General features: G+C 42.0%; 94 pseudogenes; all 94 read right to left on the bottom strand.

Moving 5' to 3' along the window:
• Positions 1-105: 105 nt before the first annotated feature.
• LOC142734190 (5S ribosomal RNA) lies at positions 106-224 on the bottom strand (annotated as a pseudogene).
• Positions 225-289: 65 nt separating this feature from the next.
• On the bottom strand, positions 290-408 carry LOC142734178 (5S ribosomal RNA; annotated as a pseudogene).
• A 67-nt stretch (positions 409-475) lies between these two features.
• On the bottom strand, positions 476-594 carry LOC142733791 (5S ribosomal RNA; annotated as a pseudogene).
• A 253-nt stretch (positions 595-847) lies between these two features.
• On the bottom strand, positions 848-966 carry LOC142734102 (5S ribosomal RNA; annotated as a pseudogene).
• Positions 967-1,032: 66 nt separating this feature from the next.
• LOC142733815 (5S ribosomal RNA) lies at positions 1,033-1,151 on the bottom strand (annotated as a pseudogene).
• Positions 1,152-1,218: 67 nt separating this feature from the next.
• Positions 1,219-1,337, bottom strand: LOC142733880 (5S ribosomal RNA; annotated as a pseudogene).
• Positions 1,338-1,404: 67 nt separating this feature from the next.
• Positions 1,405-1,523, bottom strand: LOC142734225 (5S ribosomal RNA; annotated as a pseudogene).
• Positions 1,524-1,590: 67 nt separating this feature from the next.
• Positions 1,591-1,709, bottom strand: LOC142734194 (5S ribosomal RNA; annotated as a pseudogene).
• A 67-nt stretch (positions 1,710-1,776) lies between these two features.
• Positions 1,777-1,895, bottom strand: LOC142733930 (5S ribosomal RNA; annotated as a pseudogene).
• A 67-nt stretch (positions 1,896-1,962) lies between these two features.
• Positions 1,963-2,081, bottom strand: LOC142733810 (5S ribosomal RNA; annotated as a pseudogene).
• Positions 2,082-2,148: 67 nt separating this feature from the next.
• Positions 2,149-2,267, bottom strand: LOC142733812 (5S ribosomal RNA; annotated as a pseudogene).
• Positions 2,268-2,334: 67 nt separating this feature from the next.
• LOC142733736 (5S ribosomal RNA) lies at positions 2,335-2,453 on the bottom strand (annotated as a pseudogene).
• A 66-nt stretch (positions 2,454-2,519) lies between these two features.
• On the bottom strand, positions 2,520-2,638 carry LOC142733737 (5S ribosomal RNA; annotated as a pseudogene).
• A 252-nt stretch (positions 2,639-2,890) lies between these two features.
• On the bottom strand, positions 2,891-3,009 carry LOC142733990 (5S ribosomal RNA; annotated as a pseudogene).
• A 67-nt stretch (positions 3,010-3,076) lies between these two features.
• LOC142733735 (5S ribosomal RNA) lies at positions 3,077-3,195 on the bottom strand (annotated as a pseudogene).
• A 67-nt stretch (positions 3,196-3,262) lies between these two features.
• LOC142733951 (5S ribosomal RNA) lies at positions 3,263-3,381 on the bottom strand (annotated as a pseudogene).
• Positions 3,382-3,448: 67 nt separating this feature from the next.
• On the bottom strand, positions 3,449-3,567 carry LOC142733942 (5S ribosomal RNA; annotated as a pseudogene).
• Positions 3,568-3,634: 67 nt separating this feature from the next.
• On the bottom strand, positions 3,635-3,753 carry LOC142733657 (5S ribosomal RNA; annotated as a pseudogene).
• Positions 3,754-3,820: 67 nt separating this feature from the next.
• LOC142734087 (5S ribosomal RNA) lies at positions 3,821-3,939 on the bottom strand (annotated as a pseudogene).
• Positions 3,940-4,006: 67 nt separating this feature from the next.
• LOC142734164 (5S ribosomal RNA) lies at positions 4,007-4,125 on the bottom strand (annotated as a pseudogene).
• A 67-nt stretch (positions 4,126-4,192) lies between these two features.
• Positions 4,193-4,311, bottom strand: LOC142733732 (5S ribosomal RNA; annotated as a pseudogene).
• Positions 4,312-4,378: 67 nt separating this feature from the next.
• On the bottom strand, positions 4,379-4,497 carry LOC142733872 (5S ribosomal RNA; annotated as a pseudogene).
• Positions 4,498-4,564: 67 nt separating this feature from the next.
• Positions 4,565-4,683, bottom strand: LOC142734001 (5S ribosomal RNA; annotated as a pseudogene).
• Positions 4,684-4,750: 67 nt separating this feature from the next.
• Positions 4,751-4,869, bottom strand: LOC142733992 (5S ribosomal RNA; annotated as a pseudogene).
• Positions 4,870-4,936: 67 nt separating this feature from the next.
• LOC142733871 (5S ribosomal RNA) lies at positions 4,937-5,055 on the bottom strand (annotated as a pseudogene).
• Positions 5,056-5,122: 67 nt separating this feature from the next.
• LOC142734000 (5S ribosomal RNA) lies at positions 5,123-5,241 on the bottom strand (annotated as a pseudogene).
• A 67-nt stretch (positions 5,242-5,308) lies between these two features.
• Positions 5,309-5,427, bottom strand: LOC142734012 (5S ribosomal RNA; annotated as a pseudogene).
• A 67-nt stretch (positions 5,428-5,494) lies between these two features.
• Positions 5,495-5,613, bottom strand: LOC142734188 (5S ribosomal RNA; annotated as a pseudogene).
• Positions 5,614-5,866: 253 nt separating this feature from the next.
• LOC142733713 (5S ribosomal RNA) lies at positions 5,867-5,985 on the bottom strand (annotated as a pseudogene).
• Positions 5,986-6,052: 67 nt separating this feature from the next.
• LOC142733905 (5S ribosomal RNA) lies at positions 6,053-6,171 on the bottom strand (annotated as a pseudogene).
• Positions 6,172-6,238: 67 nt separating this feature from the next.
• On the bottom strand, positions 6,239-6,357 carry LOC142733980 (5S ribosomal RNA; annotated as a pseudogene).
• A 67-nt stretch (positions 6,358-6,424) lies between these two features.
• LOC142734217 (5S ribosomal RNA) lies at positions 6,425-6,543 on the bottom strand (annotated as a pseudogene).
• Positions 6,544-6,610: 67 nt separating this feature from the next.
• Positions 6,611-6,729, bottom strand: LOC142733852 (5S ribosomal RNA; annotated as a pseudogene).
• A 67-nt stretch (positions 6,730-6,796) lies between these two features.
• LOC142733731 (5S ribosomal RNA) lies at positions 6,797-6,915 on the bottom strand (annotated as a pseudogene).
• A 67-nt stretch (positions 6,916-6,982) lies between these two features.
• LOC142733950 (5S ribosomal RNA) lies at positions 6,983-7,101 on the bottom strand (annotated as a pseudogene).
• Positions 7,102-7,168: 67 nt separating this feature from the next.
• LOC142733941 (5S ribosomal RNA) lies at positions 7,169-7,287 on the bottom strand (annotated as a pseudogene).
• Positions 7,288-7,354: 67 nt separating this feature from the next.
• Positions 7,355-7,473, bottom strand: LOC142733655 (5S ribosomal RNA; annotated as a pseudogene).
• Positions 7,474-7,540: 67 nt separating this feature from the next.
• LOC142734086 (5S ribosomal RNA) lies at positions 7,541-7,659 on the bottom strand (annotated as a pseudogene).
• Positions 7,660-7,726: 67 nt separating this feature from the next.
• On the bottom strand, positions 7,727-7,845 carry LOC142734152 (5S ribosomal RNA; annotated as a pseudogene).
• Positions 7,846-7,912: 67 nt separating this feature from the next.
• Positions 7,913-8,031, bottom strand: LOC142733730 (5S ribosomal RNA; annotated as a pseudogene).
• A 67-nt stretch (positions 8,032-8,098) lies between these two features.
• LOC142733869 (5S ribosomal RNA) lies at positions 8,099-8,217 on the bottom strand (annotated as a pseudogene).
• A 67-nt stretch (positions 8,218-8,284) lies between these two features.
• LOC142733998 (5S ribosomal RNA) lies at positions 8,285-8,403 on the bottom strand (annotated as a pseudogene).
• Positions 8,404-8,470: 67 nt separating this feature from the next.
• LOC142733991 (5S ribosomal RNA) lies at positions 8,471-8,589 on the bottom strand (annotated as a pseudogene).
• Positions 8,590-8,656: 67 nt separating this feature from the next.
• On the bottom strand, positions 8,657-8,775 carry LOC142733868 (5S ribosomal RNA; annotated as a pseudogene).
• Positions 8,776-8,842: 67 nt separating this feature from the next.
• LOC142733997 (5S ribosomal RNA) lies at positions 8,843-8,961 on the bottom strand (annotated as a pseudogene).
• A 67-nt stretch (positions 8,962-9,028) lies between these two features.
• LOC142734011 (5S ribosomal RNA) lies at positions 9,029-9,147 on the bottom strand (annotated as a pseudogene).
• Positions 9,148-9,214: 67 nt separating this feature from the next.
• On the bottom strand, positions 9,215-9,333 carry LOC142734186 (5S ribosomal RNA; annotated as a pseudogene).
• A 67-nt stretch (positions 9,334-9,400) lies between these two features.
• LOC142734131 (5S ribosomal RNA) lies at positions 9,401-9,519 on the bottom strand (annotated as a pseudogene).
• Positions 9,520-9,586: 67 nt separating this feature from the next.
• On the bottom strand, positions 9,587-9,705 carry LOC142733712 (5S ribosomal RNA; annotated as a pseudogene).
• A 67-nt stretch (positions 9,706-9,772) lies between these two features.
• On the bottom strand, positions 9,773-9,891 carry LOC142733904 (5S ribosomal RNA; annotated as a pseudogene).
• Positions 9,892-9,958: 67 nt separating this feature from the next.
• On the bottom strand, positions 9,959-10,077 carry LOC142733979 (5S ribosomal RNA; annotated as a pseudogene).
• A 67-nt stretch (positions 10,078-10,144) lies between these two features.
• On the bottom strand, positions 10,145-10,263 carry LOC142734216 (5S ribosomal RNA; annotated as a pseudogene).
• A 67-nt stretch (positions 10,264-10,330) lies between these two features.
• On the bottom strand, positions 10,331-10,449 carry LOC142733851 (5S ribosomal RNA; annotated as a pseudogene).
• Positions 10,450-10,516: 67 nt separating this feature from the next.
• Positions 10,517-10,635, bottom strand: LOC142734140 (5S ribosomal RNA; annotated as a pseudogene).
• A 67-nt stretch (positions 10,636-10,702) lies between these two features.
• Positions 10,703-10,821, bottom strand: LOC142734004 (5S ribosomal RNA; annotated as a pseudogene).
• A 67-nt stretch (positions 10,822-10,888) lies between these two features.
• LOC142734199 (5S ribosomal RNA) lies at positions 10,889-11,007 on the bottom strand (annotated as a pseudogene).
• Positions 11,008-11,074: 67 nt separating this feature from the next.
• LOC142734128 (5S ribosomal RNA) lies at positions 11,075-11,193 on the bottom strand (annotated as a pseudogene).
• A 253-nt stretch (positions 11,194-11,446) lies between these two features.
• On the bottom strand, positions 11,447-11,565 carry LOC142734116 (5S ribosomal RNA; annotated as a pseudogene).
• A 65-nt stretch (positions 11,566-11,630) lies between these two features.
• Positions 11,631-11,749, bottom strand: LOC142734104 (5S ribosomal RNA; annotated as a pseudogene).
• Positions 11,750-11,816: 67 nt separating this feature from the next.
• On the bottom strand, positions 11,817-11,935 carry LOC142734148 (5S ribosomal RNA; annotated as a pseudogene).
• A 253-nt stretch (positions 11,936-12,188) lies between these two features.
• On the bottom strand, positions 12,189-12,307 carry LOC142734101 (5S ribosomal RNA; annotated as a pseudogene).
• A 67-nt stretch (positions 12,308-12,374) lies between these two features.
• Positions 12,375-12,493, bottom strand: LOC142733814 (5S ribosomal RNA; annotated as a pseudogene).
• A 67-nt stretch (positions 12,494-12,560) lies between these two features.
• Positions 12,561-12,679, bottom strand: LOC142733879 (5S ribosomal RNA; annotated as a pseudogene).
• Positions 12,680-12,746: 67 nt separating this feature from the next.
• LOC142734224 (5S ribosomal RNA) lies at positions 12,747-12,865 on the bottom strand (annotated as a pseudogene).
• A 67-nt stretch (positions 12,866-12,932) lies between these two features.
• On the bottom strand, positions 12,933-13,051 carry LOC142734193 (5S ribosomal RNA; annotated as a pseudogene).
• A 67-nt stretch (positions 13,052-13,118) lies between these two features.
• On the bottom strand, positions 13,119-13,237 carry LOC142734167 (5S ribosomal RNA; annotated as a pseudogene).
• Positions 13,238-13,304: 67 nt separating this feature from the next.
• Positions 13,305-13,423, bottom strand: LOC142734092 (5S ribosomal RNA; annotated as a pseudogene).
• Positions 13,424-13,490: 67 nt separating this feature from the next.
• Positions 13,491-13,609, bottom strand: LOC142734080 (5S ribosomal RNA; annotated as a pseudogene).
• A 67-nt stretch (positions 13,610-13,676) lies between these two features.
• Positions 13,677-13,795, bottom strand: LOC142733806 (5S ribosomal RNA; annotated as a pseudogene).
• A 66-nt stretch (positions 13,796-13,861) lies between these two features.
• On the bottom strand, positions 13,862-13,980 carry LOC142733729 (5S ribosomal RNA; annotated as a pseudogene).
• Positions 13,981-14,047: 67 nt separating this feature from the next.
• On the bottom strand, positions 14,048-14,166 carry LOC142734068 (5S ribosomal RNA; annotated as a pseudogene).
• Positions 14,167-14,233: 67 nt separating this feature from the next.
• Positions 14,234-14,352, bottom strand: LOC142733728 (5S ribosomal RNA; annotated as a pseudogene).
• A 67-nt stretch (positions 14,353-14,419) lies between these two features.
• On the bottom strand, positions 14,420-14,538 carry LOC142733867 (5S ribosomal RNA; annotated as a pseudogene).
• A 67-nt stretch (positions 14,539-14,605) lies between these two features.
• On the bottom strand, positions 14,606-14,724 carry LOC142733996 (5S ribosomal RNA; annotated as a pseudogene).
• Positions 14,725-14,791: 67 nt separating this feature from the next.
• On the bottom strand, positions 14,792-14,910 carry LOC142733985 (5S ribosomal RNA; annotated as a pseudogene).
• A 67-nt stretch (positions 14,911-14,977) lies between these two features.
• LOC142734174 (5S ribosomal RNA) lies at positions 14,978-15,096 on the bottom strand (annotated as a pseudogene).
• A 67-nt stretch (positions 15,097-15,163) lies between these two features.
• LOC142733865 (5S ribosomal RNA) lies at positions 15,164-15,282 on the bottom strand (annotated as a pseudogene).
• Positions 15,283-15,349: 67 nt separating this feature from the next.
• On the bottom strand, positions 15,350-15,468 carry LOC142733697 (5S ribosomal RNA; annotated as a pseudogene).
• Positions 15,469-15,535: 67 nt separating this feature from the next.
• LOC142733727 (5S ribosomal RNA) lies at positions 15,536-15,654 on the bottom strand (annotated as a pseudogene).
• A 67-nt stretch (positions 15,655-15,721) lies between these two features.
• Positions 15,722-15,840, bottom strand: LOC142734091 (5S ribosomal RNA; annotated as a pseudogene).
• Positions 15,841-15,907: 67 nt separating this feature from the next.
• On the bottom strand, positions 15,908-16,026 carry LOC142733831 (5S ribosomal RNA; annotated as a pseudogene).
• A 67-nt stretch (positions 16,027-16,093) lies between these two features.
• LOC142733949 (5S ribosomal RNA) lies at positions 16,094-16,212 on the bottom strand (annotated as a pseudogene).
• A 67-nt stretch (positions 16,213-16,279) lies between these two features.
• On the bottom strand, positions 16,280-16,398 carry LOC142734210 (5S ribosomal RNA; annotated as a pseudogene).
• Positions 16,399-16,643: 245 nt separating this feature from the next.
• LOC142733841 (5S ribosomal RNA) lies at positions 16,644-16,762 on the bottom strand (annotated as a pseudogene).
• A 67-nt stretch (positions 16,763-16,829) lies between these two features.
• LOC142734030 (5S ribosomal RNA) lies at positions 16,830-16,948 on the bottom strand (annotated as a pseudogene).
• Positions 16,949-17,015: 67 nt separating this feature from the next.
• LOC142734063 (5S ribosomal RNA) lies at positions 17,016-17,134 on the bottom strand (annotated as a pseudogene).
• A 67-nt stretch (positions 17,135-17,201) lies between these two features.
• On the bottom strand, positions 17,202-17,320 carry LOC142734118 (5S ribosomal RNA; annotated as a pseudogene).
• Positions 17,321-17,387: 67 nt separating this feature from the next.
• Positions 17,388-17,506, bottom strand: LOC142733817 (5S ribosomal RNA; annotated as a pseudogene).
• Positions 17,507-17,573: 67 nt separating this feature from the next.
• LOC142734098 (5S ribosomal RNA) lies at positions 17,574-17,692 on the bottom strand (annotated as a pseudogene).
• A 67-nt stretch (positions 17,693-17,759) lies between these two features.
• Positions 17,760-17,878, bottom strand: LOC142734117 (5S ribosomal RNA; annotated as a pseudogene).
• A 67-nt stretch (positions 17,879-17,945) lies between these two features.
• Positions 17,946-18,064, bottom strand: LOC142733853 (5S ribosomal RNA; annotated as a pseudogene).
• A 67-nt stretch (positions 18,065-18,131) lies between these two features.
• Positions 18,132-18,250, bottom strand: LOC142733792 (5S ribosomal RNA; annotated as a pseudogene).
• A 67-nt stretch (positions 18,251-18,317) lies between these two features.
• On the bottom strand, positions 18,318-18,436 carry LOC142734085 (5S ribosomal RNA; annotated as a pseudogene).
• Positions 18,437-18,503: 67 nt separating this feature from the next.
• Positions 18,504-18,622, bottom strand: LOC142734055 (5S ribosomal RNA; annotated as a pseudogene).
• Positions 18,623-18,682: the final 60 nt, after the last annotated feature.

Here is an 18,682-nt window from a genome sequence, read left to right as displayed (position 1 = left end):
ACGAGAGCAGGGACTTTCAGCTTAGAATCGCCATTGACATTAAAGGCTTTAATCCATAGTCCTTTTTAATCGATTGTGAAACAAAATCTAAACGACATAATAAAAAGTCAACCGCACCACGGATTCCCAGACAGTCTCCCACACTGGTACTAGCGAGGCCTTAAGCTGTGTAACTTCTGCGATCTGACGAGAGCAGGCACATTCAGCTTAGAATGGCCATTGACGTTAAATGCTTTAATCCAGTCCTATTTAATCTATTGTGAAACAAAATCTAAACGACATAATAAAAAGTCAACCGCACCACGGATTCCCAGACAGTCTCCCACACTGGTACTAGCGAGGCCTTAAGCTGTGTAACTTCTGCGATCTGACGAGAGCAGGCACATTCAGCTTAGAATGGCCATTGACATTAAAAGCCTTAATCCATAGTCCTATTTAATCTATTGTGAAACAAAATCTAAACAACATAATAAAAAGTCAACCGCACCACGGATTCCCAGACAGTCTCCCACACTGGTACTAGCGAGGCCTTAAGCTGTGTAACTTCTGCGATCTGACGAGAGCAGGGACTTTCAGCTTAGAATGGCAATTGCCATTAAATGCTTTAATCCATAGTCCTTTTTAATCGATTGTGAAACAAAATCTAAACGACATAATAAAAATGCAACCGCACCACGGATTCCCAGACAGTCTCCCACACTGGTACTAGCGAGGCTTTAAGCTGTGTACCTTCTGCGTTCTGACGAGAGCAGGCACATTCAGCTTAGAATGGCCATTGACGTGAAATGCTTTAATCCATAGTCCTATTTAATCTATTGTGAAACAAAATCTAAACGACATAATAAAAAGTCAACCACACCCCGGATTCCCAGACAGTCTCCCACACTGGTACTAGCGAGGCCTTAAGCTGTGTAACTTCTGCGATCTGACAAGAGCAGGCACATTCAGCTTAGAATGGCCATTGACATTAAATGCTTTAATCCATAGTCCTTTTTAATCGATTGTGAAACAAAATCTAACGACATAATAAAAAGTCAACCGCACCACGGATTCCCAGACAGTCTCCCACACTGGTACTAGCGAGGCCTTAAGCTGTGTAACTTCTGCGATCTGACGAGAGCAGGCACATTCAGCTTAGAACGGCCATTGACATTAAATGCTTTAATCCATAGTCCTTTTTAATCGATTGTGAAACAAAATCTAAACGACATAATAAAAAGTCAACCGCACCACGGATTCCCAGACAGTCTCCCACACTGGTACAAGCGAGGCCTTAAGCTGTGTAACTTCTGCGATCTGACGAGAGCAGGGACATTCAGCTTAGAATGGCCATTGACATTAAATGCTTTAATCCATAGTCCTTTTTAATCGATTGTGAAACAAAATCTAAACGACATAATAAAAATTAGACCGCACCACGGATTCCCAGACAGTCTCCCACACTGGTACTAGCGAGGCCTTAAGCTGTGTAACTTCTGCGATCTGACGAGAGCAGGCACATTCAGCTTAGAATGGCCATTGATGTTAAATGCTTTAATCCATAGTCCTATTTAATCTATTGTGAAACAAAATCTAAACGACATAATAAAAATTCAACCGCACCACGGATTCCCAGACAGTCTCCCACACTGGTACTAGCGAGGCCTTAAGCTGTGTAACTTCTGCGATCTGACGAGAGCAGGGACTTTCAGCTTAGAATAGCCAATGACATTAAATGCTTTAATCCATAGTCCTTTTTAATCGATTGTGAAACAAAATCTAAACGACATAATAAAAATTCAACCACACCACGGATTCCCAGACAGTCTCCCACACTGGTACTAGCGAGGCCTTAAGCTGTGTAACTTCTGCGTTCTGACGAGAGCAGGCACATTCAGCTTAGAATGGCCATTGACATGAAATGCTTTAATCCATAGTCCTATTTAATCTATTGTGAAACAAAATCTAAACGACATAATAAAAAGTCAACCGCACCACGGATTCCCAGACAGTCTCCCACACTGGTACTAGCGAGGCCTTAAGCTGTGTAACTTCTGCGATCTGACGAAAGCAGGCACATTCAGCTTAGAATGGCCATTGACATTAAATGCTTTAATCCATAGTCCTTTTTAATCGATTGTGAAACAAAATCTAAACGACATAATAAAAAGTCAACCGCACCACGGATTCCCAGACAGTCTCCCACACTGGTACTAGCGAGGCCTTAAGCTGTGTAACTCCTGCGATCTGACGAGAGCAGGCACATTCAGCTTAGAATGGCCATTGACATTAAATGCTTTAATCCATAGTCCTTTTTAATCGATTGTGAAACAAAATCTAAACGACATAATAAAAAGTCAACAGCACCACTGATTCCCAGACAGTCTCCCACACTGGTACTAGCGAGGCCTTAAGCTGTGTAACTTCTGCGATCTGACGAGAGCAGGCACATTCAGCTTAGAATGGCCATTGACATTAAATGCTTTAATCCATAGTCCTTTTTAATCGATTGTGAAACAAAATCTAAACGACATAATAAAAGTCAACCGCACCACGGATTCCCAGACAGTCTCCCACACTGGTACTAGCGAGGCCTTAAGCTGTGTAACTTCTGCGATCTGACGAGAGCAGGGACATTCAGCTTAGAATGGCCATTGACATTAAATGCTTTAATCCATAGTCCTTTTTAATCGATTGTGAAACAAAATCTAAACGACATAATAAAAATGCAACCGCACCATGATTCCCAGACAGTCTCCCACACTGGTACTAGCGAGGCCTTAAGCTGTGTAACTTCTGCGATCTGACGAGAGCAGGCACATTCAGCTTAGAATGGCCTTTGACATTAGAAGCCTTAATCCATAGTCCTATTTAATCTATTGTGAAACAAAATCTAAACAACATAGTAAAAAGGCAACCGCACCACGGATTCCCAGACAGTCTCCCACACTGATACTAGCGAGGCCTTAAGCTGTGTAACTTCTGCGATCTGACGAGAGCAGGCACATTCAGCTTAGAATGGCCATTGACATTAAATGCTTTAATTTATAGTCCTTTTTAATCGATTGTGAAACAAAATCTAAACGACATAATAAAAAGTCAACCGCACCACGGATTCCCAGACAGTCTCCCACACTGGTACTAGCGAGGCCTTAAGCTGTGTAACTTCTGCGATCTGACGAGAGCAGGGACATTCAGCTTAGAATGGCCATTGACATTAAATGCTTTAATCCATAGTCCTATTTAATCTATTGTGAAACAAAATCTAAACGACATAATAAAAAGTCAACCGCACCACGGATTCCCAGACAGTCTCCCACACTGGTACTAGCGAGGCTTTAAGCTGTGTAACTTCTGCGATCTGACGAGAGCAGGCACATTCAGCTTAGAATGGCCATTGACATTAAAAGCTTTAATCCATAGTCCTTTTTAATCGATTGTGAAACAAAATCTAAACGACATAATAAAAATTCAACCGCACCACGGATTCCCAGACAGTCTCCCACACTGGTACTAGCGAGGCCTTAAGCTGTGTAACTTCTGCGATCTGACGAGAGCAGGGACATTCAGCTTAGAATGGCCATTGACGTTAAATGCTTTAATCCATAGTCCTTTTTAATCGATTGTGAAACAAAATCTAAACGACATAATAAAAATTCGACCGCACCACGGATTCCCAGACAGTCTCCCACAATGGTACTAGCGAGGCCTTAAGCTGTGTAACTTCTGCGATCTGACGAGAGCAGGCACATTCAGTTTAGAATGGCCATTGACGTAAAATGCTTTAATCCATAGTCCTATTTAATCTATTGTGAAACAAAATCTAAACGACATAATAAAAAGTCAACCGCACCACGGATTCCCAGACAGTCTCCCACACTGGTACTATCGAGGCGTTAAGCTGTGTAACTTCTGCGATCTAACGAGAGCAGGCACATCCAGCTTAGAATGGCCATTGACATTAAAGGCTTTAATCCATAGTCCTTTTTAATCGATTGTGAAACAAAATCTAAACGACATAATAAAAAGTCAACCGCACCACGGATTCCCAGACAGTCTCCCACACTGGTACTAGCGAGGCCTTAAGCTGTGTAACTTCTGCGATCTGACGAGAGCAGGCACATTCAGCTTAGAATGGCCATTGACATTAAAAGCCTTAATCCATAGTCCTATTTAATCTATTGTGAAACAAAATCTAAACAACATAATAAAAAGTCAACCGCACCACGGATTCCCAGACAGTCTCCCACACTGGTACTAGCGAGGCCTTAAGCTGTGTAACTTCTGCGATCTGACGAGAGCAGGGACATTCAGCTTAGAATGGCCATTGACATTAAATGCTTTAATCCATAGTCCTTTTTAATCGATTGTGAAACAAAATCTAAACGACATAATAAAAATTCAACCGCACCACGGATTCCCAGACAGTCTCCCACACTGGTACTAGCGAGGCCTTAAGCTGTGTAACTTCTGCGATCTGACGAGAGCAGGCACATTCAGCTTAGAATGGCCATTGACGTTAAATGCTTTAATCCATAGTCCTATTTAATCTATTGTGAAACAAAATCTAAACGACATAATAAAAAGTCAACTGCACCACGGATTCCCAGACAGTCTCCCACACTGGTACTAGCGAGGCGTTAAGCTGCGTAACTTCTGCGATCTAACGAGAGCAGGCACATTCAGCTTAGAATGGCCATTGACATTCAATGCTTTAATCCATAGTCCTTTTTAATCGATTGTGAAACAAAATCTAAACGACATAATAAAAAGTCAACCGCACCACGGATTCCCAGACAGTCTCCCACACTGGTACTAGTGAGGCCTTAAGCTGTGTAACTTCTGCGATCTGACGAGAGCAGGGACATTCATCTTAGAATGGCCATTGACATTAAATGCTTTAATCCATAGTCCTTTTTAATCGATTGTGAAACAAAATCTAAACGACATAATAAAAATTCAACCGCACCACGGATTCCCAGACAGTCTCCCACACTGGTACTAGCGAGGCCTTAAGCTGTGTAACTTCTGCGATCTGACGAGAGCAGGCACATTCAGCTTAGAATGGCCATTGACGTTAAATGCTTTAATCCATAGTCCTATTTAATCTATTGTGAAACAAAATCTAAACGACATAATAAAAAGTCAACTGCACCACGGATTCCCAGACAGTCTCCCACACTGGTACTAGCGAGGCGTTAAGCTGCGTAACTTCTGCGATCTAACGAGAGCAGGCACATTCAGCTTAGAATGGCCATTGACATTCAATGCTTTAATCCATAGTCCTTTTTAATCTATTGTGAAACAAAATCTAAACAACATAATAAAAAGTCAACCGTACCACGGATTCACAGACAGTCTCCCACACTGGTACTAGCGAGGCCTTAAGCTGTGTAACTTCTGCGATCTGACGAGAGCAGGCACATTCAGCTTAGAATGGCCATTGACATTAAATCCTTTAATCCATAGTCCTTTTTAATCGATTGTGAAACAAAATCTAAACGACATAATAAAAAGTCAACCGCACCACGGATTCCCAGACAGTCTCCCACACTGGTACTAGCGAGGCCTTAAGCTGTGTAACTTCTGCGATCTGACGACAGCAGGGACATTCAGCTTAGAATGGCCATTGACATTAAATGCTTTAATCCATAGTCCTTTTTAATCGATTGTGAAACAAAATCTAAACGACATAATAAAAAGTCAACCGCACCACGGATTCCCAGACAGTCTCCCACACTGGTACTAGCGAGGCGTTAAGCTTTGTAACTTCTGCGATCTAACGAGAGCAGGCACATCCAGCTTAGAATGGCCATTGACATTAAATGTTTTAATCCATAGTCCTTTTTAATCGATTGTGAAACAAAATCTAAACGACATAATAAAAAGTCAACCGCACCACGGATTCCCAGACAGTCTCCCACACTGGTACTAGCGAGGCCTTAAGCTGTGTAACTTCTGCGATCTGACGAGAGCAGGCACATACAGCTTAGAATGGCCATTGACATTAAATGCTTTAATCCATAGTCCTTTTTAATCGATTGTGAAACAAAATCTAAACGACATAATAAAAAGTCAACCGCACCACGGATTCCCAGACAGTCTCCCACACTGGTACTAGCGAGGCCTTAAGATGTGTAACTTCTGCGATCTGACGAGAGCAGGCACATTCAGCTTAGAATGGCCATTGACGTTAAACGCTTTAATCCATAGTCCTATTTAATCTATTGTGAAACAAAATCTAAACGACATAATAAAAAGTCAACAACACCACGGATTCCCAGACAGTCTCCCACACTGGTACTAGCGAGGCGTTAAGCTGTGTAACTTCTGCGATCTAACGAGAGCAGGCACATTCAGCTTAGAATGGCCATTGACATTAAATGCTTTAATCCATAGTCCTTTTTAATCGATTGTGAAACAAAATCTAAACGACATAATGAAAAGTCAACCGCACCACGGATTCCCAGACAGTCTCCCACACTGGTACTAACGAGGACTTAAGCTGTGTAACTTCAGCGATCTGACGAGAGCAGGCACATTCAGCTTAGAATGGCCATTGCCATTAAGAGCCTTAATCCATAGTCCTATTTAATCTATTGTGAAACAAAATCTAAACAACATAATAAAAAGTCAACCGCACCACGGATTCCCAGACAGTCTCCCACACTGGTACTAGCGAGGCCTTAAGCTGTGTAACTTCTACGATCTGACGAGAGCAGGCACATTCAGCTTAGAATGGCCATTGACATTAAATGCTTTAATTTATAGTCCTTTTTAATCGATTGTGAAACAAAATCTAAACGACATAATAAAAAGTCAACCGCACCACGGATTCCCAGACAGTCTCCCACACTGGTACTAGCGAGGCCTTAAGCTGTGTAACTTCTGCGATCTGACGAGAGCAGGGACATTCAGCTTAGAATGGCCATTGACATTAAATGCTTTAATCCATAGTCCTATTTAATCTATTGTGAAACAAAATCTAAACGACATAATAAAAAGTCAACCGCACCACGGATTCCCAGACAGTCTCCCACACTGGTACTAGCGAGGCTTTAAGCTGTGTAACTTCTGCGATCTGACGAGAGCAGGCACATTCAGCTTAGAATGGCCATTGACATTAAAAGCTTTAATCCATAGTCCTTTTTAATCGATTGTGAAACAAAATCTAAACGACATAATAAAAATTCAACCGCACCACGGATTCCCAGACAGTCTCCCACACTGGTACTAGCGAGGCCTTAAGCTGTGTAACTTCTGCGATCTGACGAGAGCAGGGACATTCAGCTTAGAATGGCCATTGACGTTAAATGCTTTAATCCATAGTCCTTTTTAATCGATTGTGAAACAAAATCTAAACGACATAATAAAAATTCGACCGCACCACGGATTCCCAGACAGTCTCCCACAATGGTACTAGCGAGGCCTTAAGCTGTGTAACTTCTGCGATCTGACGAGAGCAGGCACATTCAGTTTAGAATGGCCATTGACGTAAAATGCTTTAATCCATAGTCCTATTTAATCTATTGTGAAACAAAATCTAAACGACATAATAAAAAGTCAACCGCACCACGGATTCCCAGACAGTCTCCCACACTGGTACTATCGAGGCGTTAAGCTGTGTAACTTCTGCGATCTAACGAGAGCAGGCACATCCAGCTTAGAATGGCCATTGACATTAAAGGCTTTAATCCATAGTCCTTTTTAATCGATTGTGAAACAAAATCTAAACGACATAATAAAAAGTCAACCGCACCACGGATTCCCAGACAGTCTCCCACACTGGTACTAGCGAGGCCTTAAGCTGTGTAACTTCTGCGATCTGACGAGAGCAGGCACATTCAGCTTAGAATGGCCATTGACATTAAAAGCCTTAATCCATAGTCCTATTTAATCTATTGTGAAACAAAATCTAAACAACATAATAAAAAGTCAACCGCACCACGGATTCCCAGACAGTCTCCCACACTGGTACTAGCGAGGCCTTAAGCTGTGTAACTTCTGCGATCTGACGAGAGCAGGGACATTCAGCTTAGAATGGCCATTGACATTAAATGCTTTAATCCATAGTCCTTTTTAATCGATTGTGAAACAAAATCTAAACGACATAATAAAAATTCAACCGCACCACGGATTCCCAGACAGTCTCCCACACTGGTACTAGCGAGGCCTTAAGCTGTGTAACTTCTGCGATCTGACGAGAGCAGGCACATTCAGCTTAGAATGGCCATTGACGTTAAATGCTTTAATCCATAGTCCTATTTAATCTATTGTGAAACAAAATCTAAACGACATAATAAAAAGTCAACTGCACCACGGATTCCCAGACAGTCTCCCACACTGGTACTAGCGAGGCGTTAAGCTGCGTAACTTCTGCGATCTAACGAGAGCAGGCACATTCAGCTTAGAATGGCCATTGACATTCAATGCTTTAATCCATAGTCCTTTTTAATCGATTGTGAAACAAAATCTAAACGACATAATAAAAAGTCAACCGCACCACGGATTCCCAGACAGTCTCCCACACTGGTACTAGTGAGGCCTTAAGCTGTGTAACTTCTGCGATCTGACGAGAGCAGGGACATTCATCTTAGAATGGCCATTGACATTAAATGCTTTAATCCATAGTCCTTTTTAATCGATTGTGAAACAAAATCTAAACGACATAATAAAAATTCAACCGCACCACGGATTCCCAGACAGTCTCCCACACTGGTACTAGCGAGGCCTTAAGCTGTGTAACTTCTGCGATCTGACGAGAGCAGGCACATTCAGCTTAGAATGGCCATTGACGTTAAATGCTTTAATCCATAGTCCTATTTAATCTATTGTGAAACAAAATCTAAACGACATAATAAAAAGTCAACTGCACCACGGATTCCCAGACAGTCTCCCACACTGGTACTAGCGAGGCGTTAAGCTGCGTAACTTCTGCGATCTAACGAGAGCAGGCACATTCAGCTTAGAATGGCCATTGACATTCAATGCTTTAATCCATAGTCCTTTTTAATCTATTGTGAAACAAAATCTAAACAACATAATAAAAAGTCAACCGTACCACGGATTCACAGACAGTCTCCCACACTGGTACTAGCGAGGCCTTAAGCTGTGTAACTTCTGCGATCTGACGAGAGCAGGCACATTCAGCTTAGAATGGCCATTGACATTAAATCCTTTAATCCATAGTCCTTTTTAATCGATTGTGAAACAAAATCTAAACGACATAATAAAAAGTCAACCGCACCACGGATTCCCAGACAGTCTCCCACACTGGTACTAGCGAGGCCTTAAGCTGTGTAACTTCTGCGATCTGACGACAGCAGGGACATTCAGCTTAGAATGGCCATTGACATTAAATGCTTTAATCCATAGTCCTTTTTAATCGATTGTGAAACAAAATCTAAACGACATAATAAAAAGTCAACCGCACCACGGATTCCCAGACAGTCTCCCACACTGGTACTAGCGAGGCGTTAAGCTGTGTAACTTCTGCGATCTAACGAGAGCAGGCACATCCAGCTTAGAATGGCCATTGACATTAAATGTTTTAATCCATAGTCCTTTTTAATCGATTGTGAAACAAAATCTAAACGACATAATAAAAAGTCAACCGCACCACGGATTCCCAGACAGTCTCCCACACTGGTACTAGCGAGGCCTTAAGCTGTGTAACTTCTGCGATCTGACGAGAGCAGGCACATACAGCTTAGAATGGCCATTGACATTAAATGCTTTAATCCATAGTCCTTTTTAATCGATTGTGAAACAAAATCTAAACGACATAATAAAAAGTCAACCGCACCACGGATTCCCAGACAGTCTCCCACACTGGTACTAGCGAGGCCTTAAGATGTGTAACTTCTGCGATCTGACGAGAGCAGGCACATTCAGCTTAGAATGGCCATTGACGTTAAATGCTTTAATCCATAGTCCTATTTAATCTATTGTGAAACAAAATCTAAACGACATAATAAAAAGTCAACAACACCACGGATTCCCAGACAGTCTCCCACACTGGTACTAGCGAGGCGTTAAGCTGTGTAACTTCTGCGATCTAACGAGAGCAGGCACATTCAGCTTAGAATGGCCATTGACATTAAATGCTTTAATCCATAGTCCTTTTTAATCGATTGTGAAACAAAATCTAAACGACATAATGAAAAGTCAACCGCACCACGGATTCCCAGACAGTCTCCCACACTGGTACTAACGAGGACTTAAGCTGTGTAACTTCAGCGATCTGACGAGAGCAGGCACATTCAGCTTAGAATGGCCATTGCCATTAAGAGCCTTAATCCATAGTCCTATTTAATCTATTGTGAAACAAAATCTAAACAACATAATAAAAAGTCAACCGCACCACGGATTCCCAGACAGTCTCCCACACTGGTACTAGCGAGGCCTTAAGCTGTGTAACTTCTACGATCTGACGAGAGCAGGCACATTCAGCTTAGAATGGCCATTGACATTAAATGCTTTAATCCATAGTCCTTTTTAATCGATTGTGAAACAAAATCTAAACGACATAATAAAAAGTCAACCGCACCACGGATTCCCAGACAGTCTCCCACACTGGTACTAGCGAGGCCTTAAGCTGTGTAACTTCTGCGATCTGACGAGAGCAGGCACATTCAGCTTAGAATGGCCATTGACATTAAATGCTTTAATCCATAGTCCTTTTTAATCGATTGTGAAACAAAATCTAAACGACATAATAAAAAGTCAACCGCACCACGGATTCCCAGACAGTCTCCCACACTGGTACTAGCGAGGCCTTAAGCTGTGTATCTTCTGCGATCTGACGAGAGCAGGCACATTCAGCTTAGAATGGCCATTGATGTTAAATGCTTTAATCCATAGTCCTATTTAATCTATTGTGAAACAAAATCTAAACAACATAATAAAAAGTCAAACGCACCACGGATTCCCAGACAGTCTCCCACACTGGTACTAGCGAGGCATTAAGCTGTGTAACTTCTGCGATCTGACGAGAGCAGGGACTTTCAGCTTAGAATGGCCATTGACATTAAATGCTTTAATCCATAGTCCTTTTTAATCGATTGTGAAACAAAATCTAAACGACATAATAAAAAGTCAACCGCACCACGGATTCCCAGACAGTCTCCCACACTGGTACTAGCGAGGCCTTAAGCTGTGTAACTTCTGCGATCTGACGAGAGCAGGCACATTCAGCTTAGAATGGCCATTGACGTCAAATGCTTTAATCCATAGTCCTATTTAATCTATTGTGAAACAAAATCTAAACGACATAATAAAAAGTCAACCGCACCACGGATTCCCAGACAGTCTCCCACACTGGTACTAGCGAGGCGTTAAGCTGTGTAACTTCTGCAATCTGACGAGAGCAGGGACTTTCAGCTTAGAATCGCCATTGACATTAAAGGCTTTAATCCATAGTCCTTTTTAATTGATTGTGAAACAAAATCTAAACGACATAATAAAAAGTCAACCGCACCACGGATTCCCAGACAGTCTCCCACACTGGTACTAGCGAGGCCTTAAGCTGTGTAACTTCTGCGATCTGACGAGAGCAGGCACATTCAGCTTAGAATGGCCATTGACGTTAAATGCTTTAATCCAGTCCTATTTAATCTATTGTGAAACAAAATCTAAACGACATAATAAAAAGTCAACCGCACCACGGATTCCCAGACAGTCTCCCACACTGGTACTAGCGAGGCCTTAAGCTGTGTAACTTCTGCGATCTGACGAGAGCAGGCACATTCAGCTTAGAATGGCCATTGACATTAAAAGCCTTAATCCATAGTCCTATTTAATCTATTGTGAAACAAAATCTAAACAACATAATAAAAAGTCAACCGCACCACGGATTCCCAGACAGTCTCCCACACTGGTACTAGCGAGGCCTTAAGCTGTGTAACTTCTGCGATCTGACGAGAGCAGTGACTTTCAGCTAAGAATGGCAATTGCCATTAAATGCTTTAATCCATAGTCCTTTTTAATCGATTGTGAAACAAAATCTAAACGACATAATAAAAATGCAACCGCACCACGGATTCCCAGACAGTCTCCCACACTGGTACTAGCGAGGCTTTAAGCTGTGTACCTTCTGCGTTCTGACGAGAGCAGGCACATTCAGCTTAGAATGGCCATTGACTTGAAATGCTTTAATCCATAGTCCTATTTAATCTATTGTGAAACAAAATCTAAACGACATAATAAAAAGTCAACCACACCCCGGATTCCCAGACAGTCTCCCACACTGGTACTAGCGAGGCCTTAAGCTGTGTAACTTCTGCGATCTGACAAGAGCAGGCACATTCAGCTTAGAATGGCCATTGACATTAAATGCTTTAATCCATAGTCCTTTTTAATCGATTGTGAAACAAAATCTAAACGACATAATAAAAAGTCAACCGCACCACGGATTCCCAGACAGTCTCCCACACTGGTACTAGCGAGGCCTTAAGCTGTGTAACTTCTGCGATCTGACGAGAGCAGGCACATTCAGCTTAGAACGGCCATTGACATTAAATGCTTTAATCCATAGTCCTTTTTAATCGATTGTGAAACAAAATCTAAACGACATAATAAAAAGTCAACCGCACCACGGATTCCCAGACAGTCTCCCACACTGGTACAAGCGAGGCCTTAAGCTGTGTAACTTCTGCGATCTGACGAGAGCAGGGACATTCAGCTTAGAATGGCCATTGACATTAAATGCTTTAATCCATAGTCCTTTTTAATCGATTGTGAAACAAAATCTAAACGACATAATAAAAATTAGACCGCACCACGGATTCCCAGACAGTCTCCCACACTGGTACTAGCGAGGCCTTAAGCTGTGTAACTTCTGCGATCTGACGAGAGCAGGCACATTCAGCTTAGAATGGCCATTGATGTTAAATGCTTTAATCCATAGTCCTATTTAATCTATTGTGAAACAAAATCTAAACGACATAATAAAAATTCAACCGCACCACGGATTCCCAGACAGTCTCCCACACTGGTACTAGCGAGGCCTTAAGCTGTGTAACTTCTGCGATCTGACGAGAGCAGGGACTTTCAGCTTAGAATAGCCAATGACATTAAATGCTTTAATCCATAGTCCTTTTTAATCGATTGTGAAACAAAATCTAAACGACATAATAAAAATTCTACCACACCACGGATTCCCAGACAGTCTCCCACACTGGTACTAGCAAGGCCTTAAGCTGTGTAACTTCTGCGTTCTGACGAGAGCAGGCACATTCAGCTTAGAATGGCCATTGACATGAAATGCTTTAATCCATAGTCCTATTTAATCTATTGTGAAACAAAATCTAAACGACATAATAAAAAGTCAACCGCACCACGGATTCCCAGACAGTCTCCCACACTGGTACTAGCGAGGCCTTAAGCTGTGTAACTTCTGCGATCTGACGAGAGCAGGCACATTCAGCTTAGAATGGCCATTGACATTAAATGCTTTAATCCATAGTCCTTTTTAATCGATTGTGAAACAAAATCTAAACGACATAATAAAAAGTCAACCGCACCACGGATTCCCAGACAGTCTCCCACACTGGTACTAGCGAGGCCTTAAGCTGTGTAACTTCTGCGATCTGACGAGAGCAGGCACATTCAGCTTAGAATGGCCATTGACATTAAATGCTTTAATCCATAGTCCTTTTTAATCGATTGTGAAACAAAATCTAAACGACATAATAAAAAGTCAACCGCACCACTGATTCCCAGACAGTCTCCCACACTGGTACTAGCGAGGCCTTAAGCTGTGTAACTTCTGCGATCTGACGAGAGCAGGCACATTCAGCTTAGAATGGCCATTGACATTAAATGCTTTAATCCATAGTCCTTTTTAATCGATTGTGAAACAAAATCTAAACGACATAATAAAAGTCAACCGCACCACGGATTCCCAGACAGTCTCCCACACTGGTACTAGCGAGGCCTTAAGCTGTGTAACTTCTGCGATCTGACGAGAGCAGGGACATTCAGCTTAGAATGGCCATTGACATTAAAGGCTTTAATCCATAGTCCTTTTTAATCGATTGTGAAACAAAATCTAAACGACATAATAAAAAGTCAACCGCACCACGGATTCCCAGACAGTCTCCCACACTGGTACTAGCGAGGCCTTAAGCTGTGTAACTTCTGCGATCTGACGAGAGCAGGCACATTCAGCTTAGAATGGCCATTGACATTAAAAGCCTTAATCCATAGTCCTATTTAATCTATTGTGAAACAAAATCTAAACAACATAATAAAAAGTCAACCGCACCACGGATTCCCAGACAGTCTCCCACACTGGTACTAGCGAGGCCTTAAGCTGTGTAACTTCTGCGATCTGACGAGAGCAGGGACATTCAGCTTAGAATGGCCATTGACATTAAATGCTTTAATCCATAGTCCTTTTTAATCGATTGTGAAACAAAATCTAAACGACATAATAAAAATTCAACCGCACCACGGATTCCCAGACAGTCTCCCACACTGGTACTAGCGAGGCCTTAAGCTGTGTAACTTCTGCGATCTGACGAGAGCAGGCACATTCAGCTTAGAATGGCCATTGACGTTAAATGCTTTAATCCATAGTCCTATTTAATCTATTGTGAAACAAAATCTAAACGACATAATAAAAAGTCAACTGCACCACGGATTCCCAGACAGTCTCCCACACTGGTACTAGCGAGGCGTTAAGCTGCGTAACTTCTGCGATCTAACGAGAGCAGGCACATTCAGCTTAGAATGGCCATTGACATTCAATGCTTTAATCCATAGTCCTTTTTAATCGATTGTGAAACAAAATCTAAACGACATAATAAAAAGTCAACCGCACCACGGATTCCCAGACAGTCTCCCACACTGGTACTAGCGAGGCGTTAAGCTGCGTAACTTCTGCGATCTAACGAGAGCAGGCACATTCAGCTTAGAATGGCCATTGACATTCAATGCTTTAATCCATAGTCCTTTTTAATCGATTGTGAAACAAAATCTAAACGACATAATAAAAAGTCAACCGCACCACCGATTCCCAGACAGTCTCCCACACTGGTACTAGCGAGGCCTTAAGCTGTGTAACTTCTGCGATCTGACGAGAGCAGGGACATTCATCTTAGAATGGCCATTGACATTAAATGCTTTAATCCATAGTCCTTTTTAATCGATTGTGAAACAAAATCTAAACGACATAATAAAAATTCAACCGCACCACGGATTCCCAGACAGTCTCCCACACTGGTACTAGCGAGGCCTTAAGCTGTGTAACTTCTGCGATCTGACGAGAGCAGGCACATTCAGCTTAGAATGGCCATTGACGTTAAATGCTTTAATCCATAGTCCTATTTAATCTATTGTGAAACAAAATCTAAACGACATAATAAAAAGTCAACTGCACCACGGATTCCCAGACAGTCTCCCACACTGGTACTAGCGAGGCCTTAAGCTGTGTAACTTCTGCGATCTGACGAGAGCAGGCACATTCAGCTTAGAATGGCCATTGACATTAAATGCTTTAATCCATAGTCCTTTTTAATCGATTGTGAAACAAAATCTAAACGACATAATAAAAAGTCAACCGCACCACGGATTCCCAGACAGTCTCCCACACTGGTACTAGCGAGGCCTTAAGCTGTGTAACTTCTGCGATCTGACGAGAGCAGGGACATTCAGCTTAGAATGGCCATTGACGTTAAATGCTTTAATCCATAGTCCTTTTTAATCGATTGTGAAACAAAATCTAAACGACATAATAAAAATTCGACCGCACCACGGATTCCCAGACAGTCTCCCACAATGGTACTAGCGAGGCCTTAAGCTGTGTAACTTCTGCGATCTGACGAGAGCAGGCACATTCAGCTTAGAATGGCCATTGATGTAAAATGCTTTAATCCATAGTCCTATTTAATCTATTGTGAAACAAAATCTAAACGACATAATAAAAAGTCAACCGCACCACGGATTCCCAGACAGTCTCCCACACTGGTACTAGCGAGGCCTTAAGCTGTGTAACTTCTGCGATCTGACGAGAGCAGGCACATTCAGCTTAGAATGGCCATTGCCATTAAAAGCCTTAATCCATAGTCCTATTTAATCTATTGTGAAACAAAATCTAAACAACATAATAAAAAGTCAACCGCACCACGGATTCCCAGACAGTCTCCCACACTGGTACTAGCGAGGCCTTAAGCTGTGTAACTTCTGCAGTCTGACGAGAGCAGGCACATTCAGCTTAGAATGGCCATTGACATTAAATGCTTTAATCCATAGTCCTTTTTAATCGATTGTGAAACAAAATCTAAACAACATAATAAAAAGTCAACCGCACCACGGATTCCCAGACAGTTTCCCACACTGGTACTAGCGAGGCCTTAAACTGTGTAACTTCGGCGTTCTGACGAGAGCAGGCACATTCAGCTTAGAATGGCCATTGTCGTTTAATCCATAGTCCTTTTTAATCGATTGTGAAACAAAATCTAAACGACATAATAAAAAGTCATCCGCACCACGGATTCCCAGACAGTCTCCCACACTGGTACTAGCGAGGCGTTAAGCTGTGTAACTTCTGCGATCTAACGAGAGCAGGCACATTTAGCTTAGAATGGCCATTGACATTAAATGCTTTAATCCATAGTCCTTTTTAATCGATTGTGAAACAAAATCTAAACGACATAATAAAAAGTCAACCGCACCACGGATTCCCAGACAGTCTCCCACACTGGTACTAGCGAGGCCTTAAGCTGTGTAACTTCTGCGATCTGACGAGAGCAGACACATTCAGCTTAGAATGGCCATTGACATTAAATGCTTTAATCCATAGTCCTTTTTAATCGATTGTGAAACAAAATCTAAACGACATAATAAAAAGTCAACCGCACCACGGATTCCCAGACAGTCTCCCACACTGTTACTAGCGAGGCCTTAAGCTGTGTAACTTCTGCGATCTGACGAGAGCAGGGACATTCAGCTTAGAATGGCCATTGACATTAAATGCTTTAATCCATAGTCCTTTTTAATCGATTGTGAAACAAAATCAAAACGACATAATAAAAATTCAACCGCACCACGGATTCCCAGACAGTCTCCCTCACTGGTACTAGCGAGGCCTTAAGCTGTGTAACTTCTGCGATCTGACGAGAGCAGGCACATTCAGCTTAGAATGGCCATTGACGTTAAATGCTTTAATCCATAGTCCTATTTAATCTATTGTGAAACAAAATCTAAACGACATAATAAAAAGTCAACCGCACCACGGATTCCCAGACAGTCTCCCACACTGGTACTAGCGAGGCGTTAAGCTGTGTAACTTCTGCGATCTAACGAGAGCAGGCACATTCAGCTTAGAATGGCCATTGACATTACATGCTTTAATCCATAGTCCTTTTTAATCGATTGTGAAACAAAATCTAAACGACATAATAAAAAGTCAACCGCACCACGGATTCCCAGACAGTCTCCCACACTGGTACTAGCGAGGCCTTAAGCTGTGTAACTTCTGCGATCTGACGAGAACAGGGACATTCAGCTTAGAATGGCCATTGACATTAAATGCTTTAATCCATAGTCCTTTTTAATCGATTGTGAAACAAAATCTAAACAACATAATAAAAATTCAACCGCACCACGGATTCCCAGACTGTCTCCCACACTGGTACTAGCGAGGCCTTAAGCTGTGTAACTTCTGCGATCTGACGAGAGCAGGCACATTCAGCTTAGAATGGCCATTGACGTTAAATGCTTTAATCCATAGTCCTATTTAATCTATTGTGAAACAAAATCTAAACGACATAATAAAAAGTCAACCGCACCACGGATTCCCAGACAGTCTCCCACACTGGTACTAGCGAGGCGTTAAGCTGTGTAACTTCTGCGATCTAACGAGAGCAGGCACATTCAGCTTAGAATGGCCATTGACATTAAATGCTTTAATTCATAGTCCTTTTTAATCGATTGTGAAACAAAATCTAAACGACATAATAAAAAGTCAACCGCACCACGGATTCCCAGACTGTCTCCCACACTGGTACTAGCGAGGCCTTAAGCTGTGTAACTTCTGCGATCTGACGAGAGCAGGCACATTCAGCTTAGAATGGCCATTGACATTAAATGCGTTAATCCATAGTCCTTTTTAATCGATTGTGAAACAAAATCTAAACAACATAATAAAAAGTCAACCGCACCACGGATTCCCAGACAGTCTCCCACACTGGTACTAACGAGGCCTTAAGCTGTGTAACTTCTGCGATCTGACGAGAGCAGGCACATTCAGTTTAGAATGGCCATTGACGTAAAATGCTTTAATCCATAGTCCTATTTAATCTATTGTGAAACAAAATCTAAACGACATAATAAAAAGTCAACCGCACCACGGATTCCCAGACAGTCTCCCACACTGGTACTATCGAGGCGTTAAGCTGTGTAACTTCTGCGATCTAACGAGAGCAGGCACATCCAGCTTAGAATGGCCATTGACATTAAAGGCTTTAATCCATAGTCCTTTTTAATCGATTGTGAAACAAAATCTAAACGACATAATAAAAAGTCAACCGCACCACGGATTCCCAGACAGTCTCCCACACTGGTACTAGCGAGGCCTTAAGCTGTGTAACTTCTGCGATCTGACGAGAGCAGGCACATTCAGCTTAGAATGGCCATTGACATTAAAAGCCTTAATCCATAGTCCTATTTAATCTATTGTGAAACAAAATCTAAACAACAT

Source organism: Rhinoderma darwinii, unplaced genomic scaffold (assembly GCF_050947455.1).
Source record: "Rhinoderma darwinii isolate aRhiDar2 unplaced genomic scaffold, aRhiDar2.hap1 Scaffold_967, whole genome shotgun sequence".
Classification (NCBI taxonomy): Eukaryota; Metazoa; Chordata; class Amphibia; order Anura; family Rhinodermatidae; genus Rhinoderma; species Rhinoderma darwinii.
Note: the sequence above shows the minus strand (reverse complement) of the source record. Positions and strands in the feature narration are given on the sequence as shown.